At 38.7% G+C, this 18,764-nt stretch overlaps 1 protein-coding gene across 8 annotated transcripts in view; it reads right to left on the bottom strand.

Moving 5' to 3' along the window:
* CFAP61 (cilia and flagella associated protein 61) overlaps window positions 1–18,764 on the bottom strand; it is a 422,179-nt gene that overhangs the window by 365,090 nt on the left and 38,325 nt on the right. The gene's annotated exons all lie outside the window — the stretch shown is intronic.

Here is an 18,764-nt window from a genome sequence, read left to right as displayed (position 1 = left end):
CCACCTCTTCACTTTTTAATTGTGGCATCATTAATATACAATTACATGAGCAACACTGTGGTTACTAGATTCCCACCAGTATCAAGTCCCCACCACATAACCCATTACAGTTACTGTCCATCAGTCCAGTAAGATGCCATAGAGTTACTACTTGTCTTTTCTGCACTATACTACCTTCCCCATCCCCCCCCAACATTATGTGTGCTAATCGTAATGCCCCTTATTCCCCTTCTCTCTCCCTTCCCACTGCCCCCCAACCCCCTCCCCGCCCGGCACTCCCTCTCTCTTTGGCAACTGTTAGTCCATTCTTGGGTTCTGTGCATCTGCTACTGTTTTGTTTCTTCAGTTTTTGCTTTGTTCTTATTCTACACATGAGTGGATTCATTTGGTACTTATCTTTCTCCACCTGGCTTATTTCACAGAGCATAATACCCTCTAGTTCCATCTATGTAGTTGCAAATGGTAGGATTTGTTTTCTTCTTATGGCTGAATAATATTCCATTGTGTATAAGTACCACATCTTTATCCATTCATCTAATGATAGACACTAAGGTTGCTTCCATTTCTTCTCTGTTGTAAACAGTGCTGCAATAAACATAGGGGTGCATATGTCTTTTTGAAACTGTGATCCTGCATTCTTAGGGTAAATTCCTAGGAGTGGAATTCCTGGGTTAAATGGTATTTCTATTTTGAGGTTTTTGAGGAACCTCCATATTGCTTTCCACAATGGTTGAACTTGTTTACATTCCCACCAGCAGCATAGGAGGGTTCCCCTTTCTCTGCATCCTCACCAGCATTTTTTGTTCCTATTCTTTTCTATGTTGGCGATCCTAACTAGTGTGAGATGCTTTCTCATTGTGGTTTGAATTTGCATTCCCTTATAAATAACAATGTGGAGCATCTTCTCATGTGCCTGTTCGCTATCTGAATTTCTTCCTTGGAGAAGTGTCTGTTCATATGCTCCACACAATTTTTTAAAATTTCTTTTATTTTTGTTATTTTGTTATCATTAATCTACAATTACATGAAGAACATTATGTTTACTAGGCTCTCCCCTACCCCAAGTCCCCCCCACAAATCCCATTACATTCACTGTCCATCAGCATAGTAAGATGTTGTAGAATCACTACTTGTCTTCTCTGTGTTGCACATCCCTCCCCTTACCCCAACTCCCAAAATATACATGCTAATCATAATAACCCCTTTCTTCTTCACCGCCCTAATCCCTCCCTACCCACCCATTCTCCCCAGTCTCTTTCCCTTTGGCAACTGTTAGTCCATTCTTGGATTTTGTGATTCTGCTGCTGTTTTGTTCCTTCAGTTTTTCCGTTGTTCTTATACTCCACAGATGAGTGAAATCATTCAGTATTTGTCTTTCTCCGCTTGGCTTATTTCACTGAGCATTATATCCTCTAGCTCCATCCATGTTGTTGCAAATTATAGGCTTTGTTTTCTTCTTATGGTTGAATAATATTCCATTGTGTATATGTACCACATCTTCTTTATCCATTCATCTAGTGATGGACACTGAGGTTGCTTCCATTTCTTGGCTATTGTAAATAGTGCTGCGATAAACATAGGGATGCATCTGTCTTTCTCAAACTGGGCTTATGCATTCTTAGGGTAAATTCCAAGAAGTGGAATTCCTGGGTCAAATGGTAAGTCTATTTTGAGCATTTTGAGGAACCTCCATACTGCTTTCCACAATGGTTGAACTAATTGACATTCCCACCAGCAGTGTAGAAGGGTTCCCCTTTCTCCACAACCTCGCCAACATTTGTTGTTGTTTGTCTTTTGGATGGCAGCCATCCTTACTGGTGTGAGGTGATATCTCATTGTGGTTTTAATTTGCATTTCTCTGATAACTAGTGATGTGGAGCATCTTTTCATGTGTCTGTTGGCCACTTGAATTTCTTCTTTGGAGAACTGTCTGTTCAGCTCCTCCGTCCATTTTTTAATTGGCTTATTTGCTTTTTGTTTGTTGAGGTGCATGAGCTCTTTATATAAATTGTATGTCAAGCCTTTATCGGATCTGTCACTTACAAACATATTGTCCCATACTGTAGGGTACCTTTTTGTTTTACTGATCGGGTCCTTTGCTGTACAGAAGCTTTTCAGCTTGATATAGTGCACTTTTTCATTGTTGCTTTTGTTTCCCTTGCCTGGGGAGATATGTTCATGAAGATGTCGCTACTGTTTATGTCCAAGAGATTTTTGCCTATGTTTTTTTCTAAGAGTTTTATGGTTTCATGACTTACATTCAGGTCTTTGATCCATTTTGAATTTACTTTTATGTATGGGGTTAGACAGTGACCCAGTTTCATTCTCTTACATGTAGCTGTCCAGTGTTGCCAGCACCATCTGTTGAAGACACTGTCATTTCCCCATTGTATGTCCACGGCTCCTCTATTTTAATTGACCATATATGTTTGGGTTAATGTCTGGAGTCTCTAATCTGTTCCACTGGTCTGTGGCTCTGTTCTTGTGCCAGTACCAAATTGTCTTGATTACTATGGCTTTGTAGTAGAGCTTGAAGTTGGGGAGTGAGATCCCTGCCACTTTATTCTTCTTTCTCAGGATTGCTTTGGCTATTCGGGGTCTTTGGTGTTTCCATATGAATTTTTGAACTACTTTTCCAGTTCATTGAAGAATGTTGTTGGTAATTTCATAGGGATTGCATCAAATCTGTATATTGCTTTGGGCAGGATGGCCATTTTGATGATATTAATTCTTCCTAGCCAAGAGCATGGGATGAGTTTCCATTTGTTAGTGTCCTCTTTAATTTCTCTTAAGAGTGTCTTGTTGTTTGCAGGGTATAGGTCTTTCACTTTTTTGGTTAGGTTTATTCCTAGGTATTTTATTCTTTTTCATGTAATTGTGAATGGAATTGTTTTCCTGATTTCTCTTTCTATTGGTTCATTGTTAGTGTATAGGAAAGCAACAGATTTCTGTGTGTTAATTTTGAATCCTGCATCTTTGCTGTATTCCGATATCAGTTGTAGGCGTTTTGGAGTGGAGTTTTTAGGTTTTATGTTCAATATCATGTCATCTGCAAATAGTGATAGTTTAACTTCTTCTTTACCAATCTGGAAATCCTGTATTTCTTCGTTTTGTCTAATTGCCGTGGTAGGACCTCCAGTACTATGTTAAATAACAGTGGGGAGAGCGGGCATCCCTGTCTTGTTCCTGATCTCAGAGAAAAAGCTTTCAGCTTCTCGCTGTTCAGTATGATGTTGGCTGTGGGTTTATTATATATGGCATTTATTATGTTGAGGTCCTTGCCCTCTATACCCATTATGCTGAGAGCTTTTATCATGAATGGATGTTGAATTCTGTTGAATGCTTTTGCAGCATCTATGGAGATGATCATGTGGTTTTTGTCCTTCTTTTTGTTGATGTGGTGGATGATGTTGATGGATTTTCGAATGTTGTACCATTCTTGCATCCGTGGGATGAATCCCACTTGGTTGTGGTGTATGATTCTTATGATATATTTTTGAATTCGGTTTGCTAATATTTTGTTGAGTATTTTTGCATCTATGTTCATCAGGGATATTGGTCTGTAATTTTCTTTTTTGGTGGGGTCTTTGCCTGGTTTTGGTATTAGGGTGATGTTGGCTTCATAGAAGGAGTTTGGGAGTATTCCCTCCTCTTCTACTTTTTGGAAAACTTTAAGGAGAATGGGTATTAGATCTTCACTGTACGTCTGATAAAATTAAGAGGTAAATCCATCTGGCCCAGGTTTTTTTCTTGGGTAGTTTTTTGTTTACCACTTCAATTTCTTTGCTGGTAATTGGTTTGTTTAGATTTTGTGTTTCTTCCTTGGTCAGTCTTGGAAGGTTGTATTTTTCTAGGAAGTTGTCCATTTCTTCTAGGTTTTCCAGCTTCTTAGCATATAGGTTTTCATAGTAGTCTCTAATAATTCTTTGTATTTCTGTTGGGTCCGTCGTGGTGTTTCCTTTCTCATTTCTGATTCTGTTGATGTGTGTTGATTCTCTTTTTCTCTTAATAAGTCTGGCTAGAGGCTTATCTATTTTCTTTATTTTCTCAAAGAACCAGCTCTTGGTTTCATTGATTTTTTTCTATTGTTTTATTCTTCTCAATTTTGTTTATTTCTTCTCTGATCTTTATTATGTCCCTCCTTCTGCTGACTTTAGGCCTCATTTGTTCTTCCTTTTCCAATTTTGATAATTGTGATGTTAGACTATTCATTTGGGTTTGTTCTTCCCTCTTTAAATATGCCTGGATTGCTATATACTTTCCTCTTGAGACCACTTTTGCTATGCTGCACAGAAGTTGGGGCTTTGTGTTGTTGTTGTCATTTATTTCCATATATTGCTGGATCTCCATTTTAATTTGGTCATTGATCCATTAACTATTTAGAAGCGTGTTGTTAAGCCTCCATGTGTTTGTGAGCCTTTTTGCTTTCTTTGTACAATTTATTTCTAGTTTTATACCTTTGTGGTCTGAAAAATTGGTTGGTAGAACCTCAATGTTTTGAACTTACTGAGGCTCTTTTTGTGGCCTAGTATGTGGTCTATTCTGGAGAATGTTCCATGTGCACTTGAGAAGAATGTGTATCCTGTTGCTTTGGTGGGTAGAGTTCTATAGATATCTATTAGGTCCATCTGTTCTAGTGTGTTGTTCAGTGCCTCTGTGTCCTTACTTATTTTCTGTCTGGTGGATCTGTCCTTTGGAGTGAATGGTGTGTTAAAGTCTCCTAAATGAATGTGTTGCAATCTATTTCCTCCTTCAGTTCTGTTAGTATTTGTTTCACATATGCTGGTGCTCCTGTGTTGGGTGCATATATATTTATAATAGTTATATCCTCTTGTTGGACTGACCCCTTTATCATTATGTAATGTCCTTCTCTATCTCTTGTTACTTTCTTTGTTTTGAAGTTTATTTTGTCTGGTACTAGTACTGCAACACCTGCTTTGTTCTCCCTATTGTTTGCATGAAATATCTTTTTCCATCCCTTCACTTTTAGTCTGTGCATGACTTTGGGTTCAAGGTGAGTCTCTTGCAATCAGCATATAGATGGGTCTGGTTTTTTTATCCATTTACTGACTCTATGTCTTTTGATTGGTGCATTCAGTCCATTTACATTTAGGGTGATTATCGATAGGTATGTACTTATTGCCATTTCAGGCTTTAGATTCGTGGTTACCAAAGGTTCCAGGTTACTTTCCTTAGTATCTAAGAGTCTGACTTAACTTACTTAGTATGCTGTTACAAATACAATCTAAAGGTTCTTTTCTATTTCTCCTCCTTTTTCTTCCTCCTTCATTCTTTATATATTAGGTATCAGATTCTATACTTTTTCTCTATCCCTTGGTTGGCTTTGGGGACAGTCAATTTAATTTTGCATTTGCCTTGCAATCAGCTGCTCCACCCTCCTTACCATAATTTTACTACCTCTGGTGACAGCTATCCAACCCTAGGAACACTTCCATCCATAGCAGTCCCTACAAAATAGACTCCAGAGATGGTTTGTGGGAGGTAAACTCTCTCAGCTTTTGCTTATCTGGAAATTGTTTAATCCCTCCTTCAAATTTAAATGATAATCTTGCCAAATAAAGTAATCTTGGTTCCAGGCCCTTCTGCTTCATGGCATTAAAAACATCATGCCACTCCCTTCTGGCCTGTAAGGTTTCTGCTGAGAAGTCTGATGTTAGCCTGATGGGCTTTCCTTTGTATGTGATCTTGTTTCTGCCTCTGGCTGCTTTTAACAGTCTGTCCTTATCCTTGATCTTTCCCATTTTAATTACTATGTGTCTTGGTGTTATCTTCCTTGGGTCCCTTGTGCTGGGGGATCTGTGGATCTCCATGGCCTGACAGACTATGTTCTTCCCCAGATTGGGGAAGTTTTCAGCAACTACCTCCTCAAAGACACTTTCTATCCCTTTCTCTCTCTCTTCTTCTTCTGGTATTCCTATAATGTGAATATTGTTCTGCTTAGATTGGTCACACAGTTCTCTCAATATTCTTTCATTTTTATAGATCCTTTTTTCTCTCTGTGCCTCGAGTTCTTTGTATTCCTCTTCTCTAGTTTCTATTTCATTTATTGTCTCCTCCACCATATCCAACCTGCTTTTAATACCCTCCACCGTGCTCTTCAATGATTGGATCTCCAATCTGAATTCATTTCTGAGTTCTTGGATGTCTTTCTGCCCCTCCATTAGAATGTTGATGATTTTCATTTTGAACTCCCTTTCAGGAAGAGTCACAAGGTCCATATCATTTAAATCTTTCTCGGGAGTTGTATTAATAATTTTACTCTGGACAAGGTTCCTTTGGCATTTCATGTTTGTATATGGCGCCCTTTAGTGTCCAGAAGCTCTATTCTGGAGCTTCTCAGCCCCTGAAGCAATGTTGGGCTTCGCAGGGGAGTGGTACTGGTGCCTGGAGGGAGGAAAGAGCTGTTCCCACCTCCTGGCTGTTGTGCCTCTCTCCGCTGCCTGGGCCAGTGGGCCAGTCACACAGGTAAAAGTTTTTGTCCCAGAGCAGCCGGATATGGATCCCTGCTTTCCACAAGCAGCCGGAATCCCAGTCTCCCCAGGAACTCTGCCTGTATTAACTTTCCCACCCAGTAGTCATTCGAGTCTCATGAAAGCACCATGAAATATAGGTTTGTGCAAGGCAAATGCAAAATTAAATTGACTGTCCCCAAAGCCAACCAAGGGATAGCTCTCTGGAGCTAGATATTCAGCAGTCCCAAGCCTTCCACTCCCTCCCTGCTCCATTTCTCTTCCTCCCGTCAGTGAGCTGGGATGGGGGTGGGGGTCAGGTCCTGCAGAGCCACAGCTCTGGTACATTACCCCGTTCTGTGAGGTCTGCTCTTTTCTCCAGGTGTGTGCAGTCTGACCCATCCTCTTTCCTGTTGTTCTCTCAGGATTAGTTATGCCAATTAAATTTTCCAATTGTATCCACTTTTAGGAGGAAGTCTCTGTCTCTCCTCTCATGCCGCCATCATTCCACACATTTTTTAATATGATTATTTGCTTTTTGGGTGTTGAGGCATGTGTGTTCTTTACATATTTTGAATGTTAATCCCTTGTCAGATGTGTCATTTAGAAATATATTCTCCCATACTGTAGGATGCCTTTTCATTCTGCTGATGGTGTCCTTTGCTGTACAGAAGCTTTTTAGCTTGATATAGTCCTACTTATTCATTTTTGCTTTTGTTTCCCTTGCCCAAGAAGATTCGTTCAGGAAAAAGTTGCTTATGTTTATATTCAACATATTTTTGCCTGTTTTCTTCTAAGAGTTTTATGTTTTTAGGATTTACATTCACGTCTTTGATCCATTTTGAGTTTACTTTTGTGTATGGGGTTAGACAATAATCCAGTTTCATTCTCTTGCATGTAGCTGTCCAGTTTTGCCAACAGCAGCTGTTGAAGAGGCTGTCATTTCCCCATTGTATATCCATGGCTCCTTTATTGTATATTAATTGACCATATATGATTGGGTTTATCTCTGGGCTCTCTAGTCTGTCCCATTGGTCTATGGGCCTGTTCTGGTGCCAGTACCAAATTGTCTTGTTTACTCTGGCTATGCAGTAGAGATTGAAGTTGGGAGCATAATCCCCCTACTTTATTCATCCTTCTTAGGACTGCTTTGGCTATTTGGGCTCTTTTGCGGTTCCATGTGAATTTTAGAACAATTCATTCCAGTTTGTTGAAGAATGCTGTCAGTATTTTGATAGGGACTGCACTGAATCTGTAGATTGCTTTAGGCAGGATAGCCATTTTGACAATATTAATTCTTCCTATCCATGAGCATGGAATGTGTTTCCATTTATTGGTTTCTTCTTTAATTTCTCTCATGAGTGTCTTGTAGTTTGAAGAGTATAAGTCTTTCACTTCCTTGGTTAGGTTTAGTCCTAGGTATTTTATTATTTTTGATGCAATTGTGAATGGAATTGTTTTCCTGATTTCTCTTTCTGCTAGTTCATCATTAGTGTACAACAAATTTCTGTGTATTAATTTTGTATCCTGCAAGTTTGCTGAATTCAGATATTACATCTAGTAGTTTTGGAGCAGATTATTTAGTGTTTTTTATGTACAATATCATGTCATCTGCAAACAGGGACAGAGTAACATCTTTCTTGCCAATCTGGATGCCTTTTATATATTTGTGTTGTCTGATTGCCATGGCTAGGACCTCCAGAGCTATGTTAAATAAAAGTGGGGAGAGTGGGCATCCTTGTCTTATTCCCAATCTTAAAGGAAAAGCTTTCAGCTTCTCACTGTTAAGTACGATGTTGGCTGTGGGTTTGTCATATATGGCCTTTATTACATTGAGGTACTTGCCCTCTACACCCATTTTGTTGAGAGTTTATATCATGAATGATGTTGAATTGTCACATGGTTTTTCAGCATCTATGGAGATGATCATGTGGTTTTTGTCCTTCTTTTTGTTGATGTGGTGGATGATGTTAATGGACTTTCGAATGTTGTACCATCCTTACAACGCTGGGATGAATCCCACTTGATCATGCTGGATGATCATTTTGATGCATTTTTTAATTCGGTTTCCTAATATTTTGATGAGTATTTTTGTATCTATGTTTATCAGGGATATTGGTCAGTAGTTTTCCTTTTTTGTGGTGTCTTTGCCTGGTTTTGGTATTAGAGTGATGCTAGCCTCATAGAATGAGTTTGGAAGTATTCCCTCTTCTACTTTTTGGAAAACTTTAAGGAGAATGGGTATTAGGCCTTCACTAAATGTTTGGTAAAATTCAGCAGTGTAGACATCTGGTCCAGGAGTTTTGTTTTTAGGTAGTTTTTTTATTACCAATTCAATTTTGTTGCTAGTAATTGGTCTGGTCAGATTTTCTGTGTTTTTCTGGGCCAGCTTTGAAGGTTGTATTTCTCTAGAAAGTTGTTCATTTCTTCTAGGTTATCCAGTTTGTTACCATATAATTTTTCATAATATTCTCTCATAATTCTTTGTATTTTTGTGTTGTCTGCAGTGATTTTTCCTTTCTCATTTTTGATTGTTTATGTGTGTAGACTCTCTTTTTTCTTGATAAGTCTGTCTAGGGATTTATGTATTTTGTTTATTTTCTTGAAGAACCATCTTCTGCTTTCATTGACTATTTCTATTGTTTTATTCTTCTTGACTTTATTTATTTATGCTCTAATATTTATTATGTTCCTCCCTCTGCTGTCTTTGGGCCTCATTTGTTCTTACTTTTCTAGTTTCATTAATTGTGAGTTTAGACTGTTCATTTGGGATTGTTCTTCTTTCCTGAGGTAGGCCTGTATCGCAATATATTTCCCTCTTAGCATGTCCTTTGCTGTGTCCCATCGATTTTGTGTTGTTAAATTATTGTTGTCATTTGTCTCCATATATTGCTTGATCTCTGTTTTTATTTGGTCATTGATCCATTGATTATTTAGGAGCATGCTATTAAGTCTCCATGTGTTTGTGGGCTTTTGGTACAATTTCCATCTTTTTGAATTTACTGAGGCTTTTTTGTGGCCTAGTATATGATCTAGTCTTGAAAATGTTCCATATGCACTTGAGAAGAATGTGTACCCTGTTGCTTTTGAATGGAGTGTTCTGTAGATTTCCGTTAGGTCCATCTATTCTAATACATTGTTCAGTGCCTCTGTCTCTTTAATTATTTTCTGTCTGGTGGATCTGTCCTTTGGAGTCAGTGGTGTGTTGAAGTCTCCTAAAATGAATGCATTGCATTTTATTTCCCCCTTTAATTCTGTTACTATTTGTTTCACATATATAGGTGATCCTGTGTTGGGTGCATAGATATTTATAATGGTTATAGTGTCTTGATGGACGAACCTCTTTATCATTATGTAATGTCCTTCTTTGTCTCTTGTTACTTTCTTTGTTTTGAAGTCTATTTTGTCTGATACAAGTACTTCAGCTCCTGCTTTTTTCTCACTATTAGTTGCATGAAATATCTTTCTCCATCCATTTACTTTCAGTCTGTGTATGTCTCTGTGTTTGCAGTGAGTCTTTTGTAGGCAGCATATAGATGGGTCTGGTTTTTCTATCCATTTAGTGACTTTATGTCTTTTGATTGGTGCATTCAGACCATTTACATTTAGGGTGATTATCGATAGGTATGTACTTATTGCCACTGCAGGCTTTAGATGCGTGGTTATCAAAGGTTCAAGGGTAATTTGAAATCATATGGGGATCTTTTAAAAAACACTGATTGTGTTCTACCCCAAAATATCGGGTACATGGGTCTGAGTACATCCTAGCATCAGGATGTTTTAAGATTAAGATATAATTTACCTACCATAAAAAGAAAAAATTTTAAAGTATATAGTATCTGTGTTTTTTTGTTTTTTAATATATTCACAAAGTATACACCATCACCAGTATCTAATTTCAGAATATTTTCATCTGCCAAAAGAAACCCCCATACCTATTATTGGTCCCTCCCAGTCCCCTCTTTCTGCACCCACTAAAGTGTTTTCTCTCTGGACTTGCCTGTTCGGGACTTTCATATAAGTGGATTTCATGCTGTATGTGGTCTTTATGTCTGAGTGCCTTCACTTAGCATAATGTTTTCAAGGTTTAAACACATAACATGTACCAGTACTTCATCCCCTTTTATTTCCTAATATTCCATTATATGGATAAACTACCCGTTTTATCAGCAAATGGACATTTGGGCTCTTTCCACTTTTTGACTATTATAAACCATGCTGCCATCAACATTTGTGTACATGTTTCTCTGTGTACATATGTTTTTACTTCTGGGAGTAGAACTGCTGGGTCAAATGGTAATTCAAAGTTTCACTTTCTGAGGAAATTCCACTGTTTTCCAAAATGGCTACACCATTTTATAATCCCACCAGCAATATATGACAGTTCCAATTTCTCCACATCCTCTCCCAACACTTATATGAGGGTTTCAATTTTTCCACATCCTTTTCAACAGTAATTACTGTCCTCTTTTATTGTAACCATCCTCACAGGCATAAAGTGGTACTTTATTGTGGTTTGGATTTGAATTTCTTTCCCTGATAACTAATGATGTCAATCATCATTTCACATGCTTATTGGCCACTGTATATCTTTTTTGGAGGAATGTCTATATAAATCCTATGCCCACATTTTTTTGGGTTATTGTCTCTTTATTGTTGTATGAGTTCTTTATATATTCTGGCTACAAGTTCTGTGGCATGAGAAGATAGTGTAAAAGCCTCTGTGATTCTTATGTACAGTAAGCTTGAGAACCACAGACACAGAATAAAGCCTCAAACTGACCATGTTATCAGAATACGAGAACCCTTGATTCCAAGTTTTTCAAGAAAAGTAATATTCTTTAAATAGCTCTTACAGTGCTGTCAAATATGAGAAATGAAGGTGCAAAGAATGATGAATCCCTAAAAGAATCATCCTACAAGTAAAACTGCTAAATTCCCACCTTTGATTACTTTTCAATACACTGGCACAAAGATAGCCTCAAGAGTTGCAGAGATTGCCTGCTCACTGCTCTGGACAGAGATACACTAAAGTCAGCTCACTTGCCAGCTATTTTTTTTTTTGTCTGTTCTCACCCTTTCCCTTTGGTGTGGACCTCCAGGTCTATAACTGGCAAGCCAGAGGATGTGGGTTCCACGTTTCTTTACTCCCATACCTACCTCCCATCTCAGAAAAGCCTTCCTACATCAGGACACTTATAGGGCATGTCTTGAGAAAGTGGTAACACCTGACATGCTCACAAAGGCCAGACTGGTAAGATGGGCCAAGGAGGGCCATAAAGCCTGGGGTATGGTACTGGGCTCAAGGGTGCCTGCACTGTGTGCACTGACAGCCTCTCCAAAGATCCCACGCACTAGGGCCCTGACAAAAAGTAGGCTCAATTGGCAAGTTTTTTGATTTTTCTAAAAAGCTAGAAATACCAATTGTTATATACACTATCCTAATTTTTAAATGTTAGCCACTAATACAATACAATTTAATTATATATAACCTAAATCAAGTCATAAGAAAACACTGGACAAATCCAAATTGAGAGACATTCCACAAAAAAATTGACTTTTGCTCATTGTCATGAAAGACCAACACAGACTGGTCCAGACTGAAAGAGACTAAAGATAAATGACCTGAGTGCAACAAATGATCTGGATTTACTTCTGCTATAAAGGACATTATGATGACTGTCCATAAATTTGAACAAGGTCTGCAGATTAGATAACAGGATTGTAGGAATTGTAACTGCTTGACCTAATCACTATAGTGCAGTTATATAAGAAAATTGCCTTGCTTTTAGGAATTATGCAGTGAACTATTTCACAGTAATGGTGTGTTATGTTTGTAACTTCTAACAGGTTCAGAAAAAAATTTAAATATCTAAATATAAATAAGTATAGAGAGAGCACAAGCAAAGAGAATGATAAAGCAAATGCAGTAAAATGTTAACATAGAGTAAATTTGGGTACTTAAAAGTTTTCTATAAGTGTGAAATTTTGTTTAAAAAAAACCTTTTAAAAAAGTTGCTTTCTAAGTCAAACAAATTCCTGCCAGCACAATGCTGGTTTGTGACTTTTGGCCTTTGGGACCTCAATATCTCACAAATCCCTAAGATACCCTTTGAGGATCTTTCTCTTTCACACTAACTCCAACCCCTACCTCCAATGACAGGGCAAAGATCCACAGTTGACTAGGTATCTGGAAGGACCTCACAAAGACCTAGAAACCTAATGCCAGTAACTACCAGGAAAGGGGAATGATGTCACAGCTTAAAAGTGGGCCAGGGAAGAGGAGCCAAGATGGCAGCATGAGTAGGACAGTGGAAATCTCCTCCCAAAAACATATATATTTTTGAAAATATAACAAATATAACTACCCCTAAAAGAGAGACCAGAAGATACAGGACAAAAGCCAGGCTACATCTACATCTGCAAGAACCGAGTGCCTTGAGCAGGGGGTAAGATACAAGCTGCAGCCTGGCGGGAACTGAGCGACACCCCTCACCCCAGCTCCCTGGTGGGAGGAGAGGAGTCGGAGCGGGGAGGGAGAGAGAGCCCAGGACTGCTAAATATCCAGCCCTAGACAGTCTCACTGGGAGCAGAGACACACGGTGCATGGTGTGCTGGATACTAGGGAAACGGAACAGTAAAACATGTGAGCAGGTCCCTGCAGCCAGCGCCCCAGGGACAAAAGAAAAGTGAGTGCTTTTTTAAAGTCTTAAGGGGACAGGGGCCTCACAGCTGGATGGAAGCATCCCGGCACGCTCAGCCCAGCAGTTGGAAATCTTGGGGAACTCTGGGTGCCCTAACCCACTGGGCAGCAAGGCAGCTCTGAGGCCCTGCATGGTGATAAACAGCCTCTCGCCCATTCCCCTTCCGACACGGCCCCACCATAGCAGACCAGCAGCCTGAAAGTGGCCACCCCCACAACAACCGCATGGACCTTACTCCACTGCCCACAGGCAAGAATCAGAGATCCTGTTGGTGCGCAACTGCCCAGCACAAGCCGCTAGGGGTACCATTCTCCCAGGAGAGGAACGCGAAGAGCAAGCAGGAAGGGACTTTGTTCTCCCAGCTGACACAAGTGCCATCTGCCCATTGCCATGAAAGGCAGAAGAATTTGATTCAGACCGGAATCACACAGACATTCTTCCCTCAAAGGGAACCTGGAGAGATAGAACTAATCAATCTTCCTAACCAATCTTCAAAATAAAGGTCATAACCATGCTGAAGGAGTTGCAGAGAAATATGCAAGAGCTAAGGAGGGAGAACACAGAAATAAAACAATCTCTGGAAGGACATACAAGCAGACTGGATGAGGTGCAAGAGACTGTTAATGGAATAGAAATCAGAGAACAGGAATGCAGAGAAGCTGATGCAGAGAGAGACAAAAGGATCTCCAGAAATGAAACAATATTAAGAGAACTGTGTGACCAATTAAAACAGAACAATATCCACATTATAGGGGTACCAGAAGAAGAAGAGAGAGAAAAAGGGATAGAAAGTGTCTTTGAAGAAATAATTGCTGAAAGCTTCCCCAAACTGGAGGAGGAAATAGCGTCTCAGACCACAGAAGCACACAGAACTCGGAACAGAAGAGACCCGAGGAGGACAACACCAAGACACATAGTAAATAAAATGGCAAAGATAAAGGACAAGGACAGAATATTAAAAGCAGCCAGAGAAACAAAAAGATCACCTACAAAGGAAAACCCATTAGGTTATCATCAGACTTCTCAACAGAAATCTTACAGGCCAGAAGAGAATGACATGATAAATTTAACACAATGAAACAGAAGGGCCTTGAACCAAGGTATCAAGCACAATTATCATTTAAATACAAAGGAGTGATTAAACAATTCCCAGACAAGCAAAAGTTGAGGGAATTTGCCTCCCACAAACCACCTCTACAGGGTATTTTAGAGGGACTGCTCTAGATGGAAGGACTCCTAAGGCTAAACAGCTGTCACCAGAGAAAATAACATCACAGCAAAGAAAGAAGAACAATCAAATACTAACTAAAGGCAAAAAAGAAAATCAACTACCCACAAAAGCAGTCAAAGAAAACACAAAAGAGCACACACACAAACACACATAAATAACACCTAACATACAAAAAAATGGAGGAGGAGGAATAAGAAGGGAGAGAAATAAAGAATCATTAGACTGTGTTTGTAACAGCTCAATAAGTGAGTTAAGTTAGACAGTAAGAGAGTAAAGAAGCTAACCTTGAAATTTGGTAACCATGAAACAAAAGACTGCAATGGCAGTAAGTACATATCTTTCAATAATCACTCTAAATGTAAATGTACTGAATGCACAAATCAAAAGACATAGAGTCACTAAATGGATAAAAAAGGAACACCCATCTATATGCTGCTTACAAGAGACTCACCTTAAACCCAAAGACATGCACAGACTAAAAGTCAAGCGATGGAAAAAGAGTTTTCACGCAAACAACAATGAGAAAAAACAGGTATTGCAGTACTATCAGACAAAATAGACTTCAAAACAAAGAAAGTCACAAGAGATAAAGAAGGACATTACATAATGATAAAGGGGTCAATCCAACAAGAGGATATAACCATTATAAATGTATATGCACCCAATAAAGGAGCACTAACATATGTGAAACAAATAGTAACAGAATTAAAGGAGGAAATAGAATGCAATGCATTTATTTTAGAAGACTTCCACACACCACTCACTCCAAAGGACAGATCCACCAGACAGAAAATGAGTAAGAACACAGAGGCACTGAACAACACACTAGAACAGATGGACCGAATAGACATCTATAGAACTCTACACCCAAAAGCAACAGGATACATATTCTTCTCAAGTGCACATGGAACATTCTCCAGAATAGACCACATACTAGGCCACAAAAAGAGCCTCAGTTAATTCCAAAAGACTGAAATTCTACCAACAAAGTTCTCAGACCACAAAGGTATAAAACTAGAAATAAATTGTACAAAGAAAGCAAAAAGGCTCACAAATGCATGGAGGCTTCACAACATGCTCCTAAATAGTCAATGAATCAATGACCAAATCAATATAGAGATGCAGCAATATATAGAAACAAATGACAACAAACAACACAAAGCCCAATTTCTGTGGGAGGCAGCGAAAGCAGTCTTAAGAGGAAAGTATATAGCAATCCAAGGATATTTAAAGAAGGAAGAACAATCTCAAATGAATAGTCTAAAGACACAATTATCAAAATTGGAAAAGAAGAAAAAAATCAGGCCTAAAGTCAGCAGAATGAGGGACATTTAATAAAGATCAGAGAGGAAATAAATAAAATTGAGAAGAATAAAACAATAGAAAAAAATCAATGAAACCAAGAACTCATTCTTTGAGAAATAAACAAAATAGAAAAGCCCTTAGCCAGACTTATAAAAACAAAAAGGGAATCTACACACATCAACAGAATCAGAAATGAGAAGGGAAAAATCACAACAGACCCCACAGAAATACAAAGAATTATTAGAAAATACTATGAAACCCTATATGCAAACAAGCTGGAAAACCTAGAAGAAATGGACAACTTCCTAGAAAAATACAACCTTCTAAGTCTCACCAAGGAAGAAACAAAAAAATCTAAGCAGAACAATTGCCAGCAAAGAAATTAAATTGGTAATCAAAAAACTACCCAAGGGCAAAACTCCCGGGCCAGATGGATTTACCGCAGAGTTTTATCAGACATACAGAGAAGAAATAATACCCATTCTCCTTAAAGTTTTCAAAAAAACAGAAGAGGAGCAAATACTTCCATACTCATTCTATGAAGCCAGCATCACCCTATACCAAAACCAGGCAAAGACCCCACCAAAAAAGAAAATTACAGAGCAATATCCCTGATAAACGTAGATGCAAAAATACTCAACAAAATATTAGCAAACTGAATCATACACCATGCATGAGCAACTCGGATTCATCTCAGGGATGCAAGGATGGCACAACATTCGAAAATCCATCAACATCATACACCACATAAACAAAAAGAAGGACAAAAATCACATGATCATCTCCATAGATGCTGAAAAAGCATTCGACAAAATTCAACATCCATTCATGATAAAAACTCTCAACAAAATGGGTGAAGAGGGCAGGTACCTCAACATAATAAAGGCCATATATGATAAACCCACAGCCAACAACATACTGAACAGTGAGAAGCTGAAAGCTTTTCCTCTGAGATTGGGAACAAGACAGGGATGCCCACTCTTCCCACTGTTAATCAACATAGTACTGGAGGTCCTAGCCACAGCAATTAGACAAAACAAAGAAATACAAGGAATCCAGATTGGTAAAGAAGTCAAACTGTCACTATTTGCAGATGACATGATATTGTACATAAAAAAACCCTAAAGACTCCACTGCAAAACTACTAGAACTGATATCAGAATACAGCAAAGTTGCAGGATACAAAATTAATACACAGAAATCTGTTGCTTTCCTATACATTAACAATGAACTAATAGAAAGAGAAACCAGGAAAACAATTCCATTCACAATAGCATCCAAAAGAATAAAATACCTAGGAATAAACCTAACCAAAGAAGTGAAAGACCTATGCCCTGAAAACTACAAGACATTCTTAAGAGAAATTAAAGAAGACACTAACAAATGGAAACTCATTCCATCCTCTTGGCTAGGAAGAATTAATATTGCCAAAATGACCATCCTGCCAAAAGCAATCTACAGACTTAATACAATCCTATCAAATTAGCAACAGCATTGTTCAATGAACTGGAACAAATAGTTCTAAAATTCATATGGAACCACCAAAGACCCCAAATAGCCAAAGCAATCCTGAGAAGGAAGAATAAAGTGGTAGGGATCTCGCTCCCCAACTTCAAACTCTAGTACAAAGCCACAGTAATCAAAATAATTTGGTACTGGCACAAGAACAGAGCCACAGACCAGTGGAATAGAATAGAATCTCCAGACATTAACCCAAACATATATGGTCAATTAATATATGATAAAGGAGCCATGGATATACAACAGGGAAATGACAGCCTCTTCAACAGCTGATGTTGGCAAAACTGGACAGCTACATGTAAGAGAATGAAACTGGATCACTGTCTAACTCCATACACAAAAGTAAAGTCAAAATGGATCAAAGACCTGAATGTAAGCCATGAAACCATAAAACTCTTAGAAAAAAACATAGGTAAAAATCTCTTGGACATAAACATGAGTGACTTCCTCATGAACATATCTCCCCAGGCAAGGGAAACAAAAGCAAAAATGAACAAGTGGGACTATATCAAGGTGAAAAGCTTCTGTACAGCAAAGGACACCATCAATAGAACAAAAAGGCATCCTACAGTATGGGAGAATATATTCATAAATGACAGATCCAATAAAGGCTTGACATCCAAAATATATAAAGAGCTCATGCACCTCAACAAACAAAAAGCGAACAATCCAATAAAAAAATGGGCACAGGAGCTGAACATACAGTTCTCCAAAGAAGAAATTCACATGAACAGACACATGAAAAGATGCTCCACATTGCTAGTCATCACAGAAATGCAAGTTAAAACCATAATGAAATATCACCTCACACCAGTAAGGATCGCCACCATCCAAAAGACAAATAACAACAAATGTTGGTGAGGTTGTGGAGGAAAGGGAACCCTCCTACACTGCTGGTGGGAATGTCAATTAGTTCAACCATTGTGGAAAGCAGTATGGAGGTTCCTCAGAAAGCTCAAAATAGAAATACCATTTGACCCAGGAATCCCACTTCTAGGAATTTACCCTAAGAATGCAGCAGCCCTGTCTGAAAAAGACAGGTGCACCCCTATGTTTATCGCAGCACTATTTACAATAGCCAAGAAATGGAAGCAACCTCAGTGTCCATTAGTAGATGAATGAATAAAGAAGATGTGATACATATGCACAATGGAATATTTTTCAGCCATAAGAAGAAAACAAATCCTACCATTTGCAACAACATGGATGGAGCTAGAGGGTATTATGCTCAGTGAAATAAGCCAGGCAGAGAAAGACAAGTACCAAATGATTTCACTCATCTGTGGAGTATAAGAACAAAGGAAAAACTGAAGTGACCAAACAGCAGCAGAATCACAGAACCCAAGAAAGGACTCAGAGTTACCAAAGGGAAAGGGACCTTGGAGGATGGGTGGGAAGGGAAGGAGAAGAGGAGGGAGAAGAAATGGGGCCTTACAATTAGCATGTATAATGTGTAGGGGGCACAGGGAGGGCTGTGCAACACAGAGAAGAGAAGTAGTGATTTTACAGCATCTCACTATGCTGATGGACAGT

Source organism: Manis javanica, chromosome 5 (genome assembly GCF_040802235.1).
Source record: "Manis javanica isolate MJ-LG chromosome 5, MJ_LKY, whole genome shotgun sequence".
NCBI classification, from domain to species: domain Eukaryota; kingdom Metazoa; phylum Chordata; class Mammalia; order Pholidota; family Manidae; genus Manis; species Manis javanica.
Note: the sequence above shows the minus strand (reverse complement) of the source record. Positions and strands in the feature narration are given on the sequence as shown.